This window comes from Dermacentor silvarum, chromosome 11 (assembly GCF_013339745.2).
Source record: "Dermacentor silvarum isolate Dsil-2018 chromosome 11, BIME_Dsil_1.4, whole genome shotgun sequence".
Lineage (NCBI taxonomy): Eukaryota > Metazoa > Arthropoda > Arachnida > Ixodida > Ixodidae > Dermacentor > Dermacentor silvarum.
This window is the reverse complement of record NC_051164.1, coordinates 59359629-59368953: the sequence shown is the minus strand read 5'-3', so window position 1 is coordinate 59368953 and position 9325 is coordinate 59359629.

Here is a 9325-nt window from a genome sequence, read left to right as displayed (position 1 = left end):
GGCTGCGTGAGCCGCGTTGCACAGTTAGGCGTGGCGGTACGAAAGATTAGTGCTTTCACTTCTACTGTGCAGCTGCCCGCGTGGCTGGGTGTGGCCTCCGAGATATCCCCGGCGCAATTTCGGAGTTTATGCGCATGCCTGCACGAGTCGTACCATACTGTGCGGCTACATGCGGCGGTGCGCGTGTCCGAGACCCTACAGGTGTTCTGTGACCCTACCGCAGCTGCATACAGCTTTGACAGGCTAAATCCCCTCCATACGCGACCAGCAAAAGCGGCCGTGGCGCGTGGATGGAGGGGCTTTATGACAGGCGTTGCACTGTGCTGCATCTAGTTTTGATATTCGGTGGCAGAAGCAGTGATTTGATCCCCCACCGACCTGTAGTAAATAAAAAGTGGCAGTTTCGCCCGAAAGGTGAAGCATCGAATGCAATAGCAAATTAGTGGACAGGTATACAAAGTAAGGATAGTAGTATTATCAGCCGCATAAACTTGGAATAAAATGGGAGGTTTGCTGATCGTAGCGTTTACTGTAGGCGTAGAAATAAACTATTGGTATTTTCTTGCTTTTAAATTGGACTAATGAAATCGAGGGTTCGACGGAAGCCCGTCTGGTCGGGATGAAACATAAAGCAACAAAACGACGGACACCGACCAAAATAAAAGCTAAAAAACTAATAAAAACTGAGTAAAAGATGTTTCGGCTTCGCTACGGAAGCCTTGTTCACAACCTGTGAACAAGGCTTCCGTAGCGAAGCCGAAACGTCTTTTACTCAGTTTTTATTAGTTTTTTAGCTTTTATTTTGGTCGGTGTCCGTCGTTTTGTTGCTTAAATTGGACTAATAATGTAGTGCCTCTTAGAGAGAAAGCATTATGTGTCTCTTGAGGCAGCAAAGGCGGCGTTGTCCTCGAGTGGTACCAAAAGTCAGTGTGACATCATCAGCGTCTTGTGTGACGTGACTTGTAATACCCACGCGATTGTTAATGATATAACAATGTTAATTAGGTGTGATTATGGGTAATTAATGTTCTAAAAATAAGAGCAAGGTAGATTAAAGTGGATTAAGGTTGGTACAAATTACAGTAAGATATGGAATAATGTGGATTAAGGTGGATTGATATTACAAATTAGTGCAAGGTGTATTATGGCAGATTAAAGTTGGTGACCAAAGTAGAGTGCAGTGAATTAAGGAATAATAAAATGTATGAAGGTGAAATAAAGTGGATTAAGGTGGAAGGAAGTCGATTAAGGTGTATTAAGGTTAGTACAAATTAGATCATGCTGGATTAGGTTGGATTAAAGTGGATTGAGGCCGGTACAAAAACAGTAAGGTGGAATAAGGGAGATTAAACTTTGTAACAAATTAGAGCGAGGTAGATTAAGGTAGATTAGTGAAGTCTTTAATGGGTATATATTACAGAAGACGTAATGCTTTCCAATTCAAATAATGTAAGGATAGTTAATGTCAGTAAATTTTTTTTTCTGTTCGGGCCCCACATACGGGGGGGGGTGTTGATTGCCGCATAGCCTGTTGGCGAAGAAATAAACTATTTACTGGTATTCTCTTGCTAATAAACTATACTTTCCTAAATAATGTGCTCAGCAGTGCCTATTTCCGCTGGGGCCCTGAATATGGGTTTGCTGATTGTAGCGTTAACTGTTGGCGAAGAAATGCTCCATTTTTTTTTATTTTCTTGATACCGAAGTGTACTTTTCTATATAATGCTCTCCGCAGGGCTTTTTTTCCTTTCGTGCCCTGAATACTGGGTTTGCTTATTGTAACTGCCTGTTGGCAAAAGAATCAACTATTAATCGGTATTTCGCTGCTGCCAAATTACTCTGTCCCTAAAATACGCTCAGTGGCATCTTTTCACAAAAGGGTAATGCTACAATTCGCAAACACCACATTCAGGACCCGAATATAAGAAAGGCACTGCTGAACGGATTATGCAGGAAAGAGCAAATTAGTTGCAAGAAAACAGCAATAAATAGTTTATTAATGCGAAGGCATTATATGGCTGATGAGATAAATTCCGGCATTGTTGTGACCACCGATGGTCCGAAAAGTATTGGAACCCACGACCATTGGTGGGAGTCGAATCCACACCCTTTGGTGTTAATTAAGGCAAAGTTGCTTAAAGCACAGTTAATTAAGATGGAGTTAATTAAAGCATTCGAACCCACGTCCTTTGGTGGGAGATTGTCCATTTGAGTATGAAGAACCGTGGGACTAATCGATGAAGCATGCATGTGTCTGCGTCAAGAGGGAGAGAGAAATTTTTATTGACAAGTCCGTGCTGAGGTCAAGAAGGAAGGCGCAGGGTCAAAAATACCACAGAAACGCTGGAAATGAAAACGAATAAATGACATTAGGTTGCGTCAGAACAATCGTGTGTCATAAATGTGTGCCAATGCGAGCTATGCCTTTTAAACCAAGTACGTAATAATTAAGGAAGCCACGTATGCATAAAACGAGGCATATAATTAAAGGTAACCTAGGTATCCTGATCTGATTTGATACAAAAGCGTTATGACTTCTGTAAGTTATCATCATTGAAGGCTTCACAACTGTACCTTAATCCATATTGCTCTAATTTGCACTAACCTTAATCCACCTAAATCCACTTTAGGCTGCCTTAATCAGCTTGCTCTAATTTGTAACAACCTTAATAAACCTTAATTTAATCTGCATTGTTCCACCTGATTCCAATTTACTGTAGTTTGTAACAACCTTCTTCAAGTTCAATCCACCTGCCTTAATCCACCTTAATTCACGTTAATCCTCTTTAAGCTAAAGTCATCAGGGTTAAGTCCCCCTAATTACCCTAGATAATCATGATTCGCTTTTTCTATTTATTGTTAATCAATCAAAATTAGGCTTACCTTAACTCCAGTATTCTTAATTATTCATCATTATGTTTAATGAGTTGCTTAACTTTGTCTAATTATTTACTTGTTGTCGCAACTGTAGCAGCCTACTTACTTCCTACACAAAGAGTATGATATAGTTCCTTGTTGTGGCAACTGTAGTGATCAGCTTTCTTTGTGCACCGACTGTATGGTATACTGACTTGTTGCGGCAACTGTTGCGGTAAAGTTTCGTTCTGCACAGGCTGTACGATATGGCCGACTGATGGTATACTTAGTTGTTGCGGCGTCCGTATAGTGATAAGCTTCCCTGCTGCATCGACTGTATGGTATTCTGACTGGTTTGCAGCAGCTGTAGCGATAAGCTTTCGTCCTGCCCCGACTGTATGGTATGGTATACTTAAGTGTTGCGGCAACTTTAGTGGCCTACGTACTCTCACAATAACTGACGTATGATATAGTTATTAGTTGTGGCAACTGTAGAGGCCTGCTTTCTTCCCGCGTGGTATAATTACTTGTTGTGGCAACTGTACTGTCTGCCTTCTTTTTGAACTGACTGTTGCGGCAACTTTAGACGTTCTATATGTTTTCCTAAGTAAAACCAAATTAAATCTTTTATTCTGCTATGTAACAAAGGCTTTGTTTTTTTATTATAGAAACATGGTAGCGCTTCTTGTTGCGACGACTGTAGTGGCCTACTTTCTTTCTATGCCGACTGTAACTTATCAAGAAAATGCCAATAAATGGTTTATTTCTTGGCTAACAGAGAATGCTACAATCAGATTATCCCCGTAATCAGGACCCCGAGCGAAAATAGTCACTTCTGACGTACTATTTAGGAAAATGCACCACAGTAGCAAGAAAATAACAACAAATAGTTTATTTCTTTGCCAACAGGTAACGTTAGAATCAGCAAACACTGTACGACAGGCGCTACTGAGCCTATTTTTAGGAAAGTAGAATTTAGGAGCAAAAAAATGCCAGTAAATAGTGTATTTCTTCACCAACAGATCACGCCACAATCAGCAAATCCCATATTGAGGGCCCGATCGAAAAAGAGTGCCGTCCAAAATGATACGATCTGTAGCACCTTTTTTCCGATCGGGCCCAAAATACGGAATCTCCGATTGTAGCGCCACCTGATGGTTAAGAAATACACTATTTATTGGTATTTTATTTCTACCAGATTGCACTTTCCTAAAAAATGTGCTCAGTAGCGCCAATCGCAAAGGGTTCGCTGATTGTAGCGTTTCCTGTTGGCAAAGAAAGAAACTACTTTTTCGCATTTTCTTGCTACTAAATCGTACTTTCGCGAACAATGCGCTAAGTCGCTCCTATTCTCGGTGGGGCCCTAATATGGGTTTGCTGATTGTAGCGTTAACTGTTGGCGAAGAAATGCGCCATTTTTTGGTATTTTCTTGATACCGAAGTGCACTTTTCTATATAATGCTCTCCGCAGGGCTTTCTTCCTTTCGTGCCCTCAATACTGGGTTTGCTTATTGTAACTGCCTCTTGGCGAAGGAATCAACTACTAATCGGTATTTTGCTGCTGCCAAATTACTCTTTCCCTAAAATGCGCTCAGTGGCATCTTTTCACAAAATGGTAACGCTACAATCCGCAAACACCGCATTCAGGACCCGAATATAAGAAAGGCACTGCTGAACGGATTATGTAGGAAAGAGCAATTAGTTGCAAGAACACACCAATAAATAGTTTATTAATGCGAAAGCATCATATGGCTCATGAGACAAATTCCGGCATTGTTGTGACCACCGATGGTCCGAAAAGTATTGGAACCCACGACCATTGGTGGGAGTCGAATCCACGACCTTGGTGGTAATTAAGGCAAAGTTACTTAAAGCACAGTTAATTAAGATTGAGTTAATTAACGCACTCGAACCCACGCCCTTTGGTGGGAGATTGTCCATTTGAGTATGAAGAACCGTGGGACTGATCGAGGAAGCATCTGTGTGCGTCAAGAGAGAGGGAGATATATATATATATATATATATTTTATTGACAAGTCCGTGCTGAGGTCAAGAATTAAGGAAGGCGCGGGGTCATAATCACAGAAACGCTGGAAATTAAAACGAGTAAATGACATTAATTGCGTCAGAACAATCGTGTGTCATAAATGTGTGTCAATGCAAGCTATGGCTTTTAAACCAAGTACGTAATAATTAAGGAAGCCACGTATGCATAAAACGAGGCATATAATTAAATGTAACCTAGGTATCCTGATCTGATTTGAATACAATAGCGTTATGACTTCTGTAAGTTATCATCATTGAAGGCTTCACAACTGCACCTTAATCCATATTGCTCTAATTTGTACTAACCTTAATCCACCTAAATCCACTTTAAGCTGCCTTAATCAGCTTGCTCTAATTTATACCAACCTTATTAAACCTTAATTTAATCTACATTAGTCCACCTGATTCCAATTTACTGTAGTTTGTAACAACCTTTATCAAGTTCAATCCACCTTGCTCCATACTATAGCAGCCTTAATTCACGTTAATCCTCTTTAAGCTTAAGTCCTCAAATTAGGCTTACCTTAACTCCAGTATCCTTAATTATTCATCATTATGTTTAATTAGTTGCTTAACTTGGTCTAATTATTTACATGTTGCCACAGCTGTAGTGGCCTACTTACTTCCTACACAAAGAGTATGATATAGTTCCTTGTTGTGGCAACTGTAGTGATCAGCTTTCTTTGTGCACCGACTGCATGGTATACTTACTTGTTGCGGCAGCTGTAGCGGTAAGGTTTCGTTCTGCACAGACTGTATGATATGGCCGACTGATGGTATACTTACTTGTTGCGGCATCCGTAGTGATAAGCTTCCCTGCTGCATCGACTGTATGGTATTCTTACTGGTTTGCAGCAGCTGTAGCGATAAGCTTTCGTCCTGCACCGACTGTATGGTATGGTATACTTAAGTGTTGCGGCAACTTTAGTGGTCTACGTACTCTCACACTAACTGTGTGATATAGTTACTAGTTGTGGCAACTGCCTGCTTTCTTTCTGCGTGGTATAATTACTTGTTGTGGCAACTGTACTGTCTGCCTTCTTTTTGAACTGACTGTTGCGGCAACCTTAGACGTTATATACGTTTTCCTAAGTAAAACCAAATGAAATCTTTTATTCTGCTATGTAACAAAGGCTTTGTTTTTTTTATTATTATTGAAACATGGTAGCGCTTCTTGTTGCGACGACTGTAGTGGCCTACTTTCTTTCTATGCCGACTGTAACTTATCAAGAAAGTGCCAATAAATGGTTTATTTCTTAGCTAACAGAGAATGCTACAATCAAATTATCCCCGTAAGCAGGACCCCGAGCGAAAATAGTCACTTCTGACGTACTATTTAGGAAAATGCACCACAGTAGCAAGAAAATAACAACAAATAGTTTATTTCTTTGCCAACAGGTAACGTTAGAATCAGCAAACACTGTAGGACAGGCGCTACTGAGCCTATTTTTAGGAAAGTAGAATTTAGGAGCAAAAAAATGCCAGTAAATAGTGTATTTCTTCACCAACAGATCACGCCACAATCAGCAAATCCCATATTGAGGGCCCGATCGAAAAAGAGTGCCGTCCAAAATGATACGATCTGTAGCACCTTTTTTCCGATCGGGCCCAAAATACGGAATCTCCGATTGTAGCGCCACCTGATGGTTAAGAAATACACTATTTATTGGTATTTTATTTCTACCAGATTGCACTTTCCTAAAAAATGTGCTCAGTAGCGCCAATCGCAAAGGGTTCGCTGATTGTAGCGTTTCCTGTTGGCAAAGAAAGAAACTACTTTTTCGCATTTTCTTGCTACTAAATCGTACTTTCGCGAACAATGCGCTAAGTCGCTCCTATTCTCGGTGGGGCCCTAAATATGGGTTGGCTGATTGTAGCGTTAACTGTTGGCGAAGAAATGCGCCATTTTTTGGTATTTTCTTGATACCGAAGTGCACTTTTCTATATAATGCTCTCCGCAGGGCTTTCTTCCTTTCGTGCCCTCAATACTGGGTTTGCTTATTGTAACTGCCTCTTGGCGAAGGAATCAACTACTAATCGGTATTTTGCTGCTGCCAAATTACTCTTTCCCTAAAATGCGCTCAGTGGCATCTTTTCACAAAATGGTAACGCTACAATCCGCAAACACCGCATTCAGGACCCGAATATAAGAAAGGCACTGCTGAACGGATTATGTAGGAAAGAGCAATTAAATTAGTTGCAAGAACACACCAATAAATAGTTTATTAATGCGAAAGCATCATATGGCTCATGAGACAAATTCCGGCATTGTTGTGACCACCGATGGTCCGAAAAGTATTGGAACCCACGACCATTGGTGGGAGTCGAATCCACGACCTTTGGTGGTAATTAAGGCAAAGTTACTTAAAGCACAGTTAATTAAGATTGAGTTAATTAACGCACTCGAACCCACGCCCTTTGGTGGGAGATTGTCCATTTGAGTATGAAGAACCGTGGGACTGATCGAGGAAGCATCTGTGTGCGTCAAGAGATATATATATATATATATATATATATATATATATATATTTTATTGACAAGTCCGTGCTGAGGTCAAGAATTAAGGAAGGCGCGGGGTCATAATCACAGAAACGCTGGAAATTAAAACGAGTAAATGACATTAATTGCGTCAGAACAATCGTGTGTCATAAATGTGTGTCAATGCAAGCTATGGCTTTTAAACCAAGTACGTAATAATTAAGGAAGCCACGTATGCATAAAACGAGGCATATAATTAAATGTAACCTAGGTATCCTGATCTGATTTGAATACAATAGCGTTATGACTTCTGTAAGTTATCATCATTGAAGGCTTCACAACTGCACCTTAATCCATATTGCTCTAATTTGTACTAACCTTAATCCACCTAAATCCACTTTAAGCTGCCTTAATCAGCTTGCTCTAATTTATACCAACCTTATTAAACCTTAATTTAATCTACATTAGTCCACCTGATTCCAATTTACTGTAGTTTGTAACAACCTTTATCAAGTTCAATCCACCTTGCTCCATACTATAGCAGCCTTAATTCACGTTAATCCTCTTTAAGCTTAAGTCCTCAAATTAGGCTTACCTGAACTCCAGTATCCTTAATTATTCATCATTATGTTTAATTAGTTGCTTAACTTGGTCTAATTATTTACATGTTGCCACAGCTGTAGTGGCCTACTTATTTCCTACACAAAGAGTATGATATAGTTCCTTGTTGTGGCAACTGTAGTGATCAGCTTTCTTTGTGCACCGACTGCATGGTATACTTACTTGTTGCGGCAGCTGTAGCGGTAAGGTTTCGTTCTGCACAGACTGTATGATATGGCCGACTGATGGTATACTTACTTGTTGCGGCATCCGTAGTGATAAGCTTCCCTGCTGCATCGACTGTATGGTATTCTTACTGGTTTGCAGCAGCTGTAGCGATAAGCTTTCGTCCTGCACCGACTGTATGGTATGGTATACTTAAGTGTTGCGGCAACTTTAGTGGTCTACGTACTCTCACACTAACTGTGTGATATAGTTACTAGTTGTGGCAACTGCCTGCTTTCTTTCTGCGTGGTATAATTACTTGTTGTGGCAACTGTACTGTCTGCCTTCTTTTTGAACTGACTGTTGCGGCAACCTTAGACGTTATATACGTTTTCCTAAGTAAAACCAAATGAAATCTTTTATTCTGCTATGTAACAAAGGCTTTGTTTTTTTTATTATTATTGAAACATGGTAGCGCTTCTTGTTGCGACGACTGTAGTGGCCTACTTTCTTTCTATGCCGACTGTAACTTATCAAGAAAGTGCCAATAAATGGTTTATTTCTTAGCTAACAGAGAATGCTACAATCAAATTATCCCCGTAAGCAGGACCCCGAGCGAAAATAGTCACTTCTGACGTACTATTTAGGAAAATGCACCACAGTAGCAAGAAAATAACAACAAATAGTTTATTTCTTTGCCAACAGGTAACGTTAGAATCAGCAAACACTGTAGGACAGGCGCTACTGAGCCTATTTTTAGGAAAGTAGAATTTAGGAGCAAAAAAATGCCAGTAAATAGTGTATTTCTTCACCAACAGATCACGCCACAATCAGCAAATCCCATATTGAGGGCCCGATCGAAAAAGAGTGCCGTCCAAAATGATACGATCTGTAGCACCTTTTTTCCGATCGGGCCCAAAATACGGAATCTCCGATTGTAGCGCCACCTGATGGTTAAGAAATACACTATTTATTGGTATTTTATTTCTACCAGATTGCACTTTCCTAAAAAATGTGCTCAGTAGCGCCAATCGCAAAGGGTTCGCTGATTGTAGCGTTTCCTGTTGGCAAAGAAAGAAACTACTTTTTCGCATTTTCTTGCTACTAAATCGTACTTTCGCGAACAATGCGCTAAGTCGCTCCTATTCTCGGTGGGGCCCTAAATATGGGTTGGCTGATT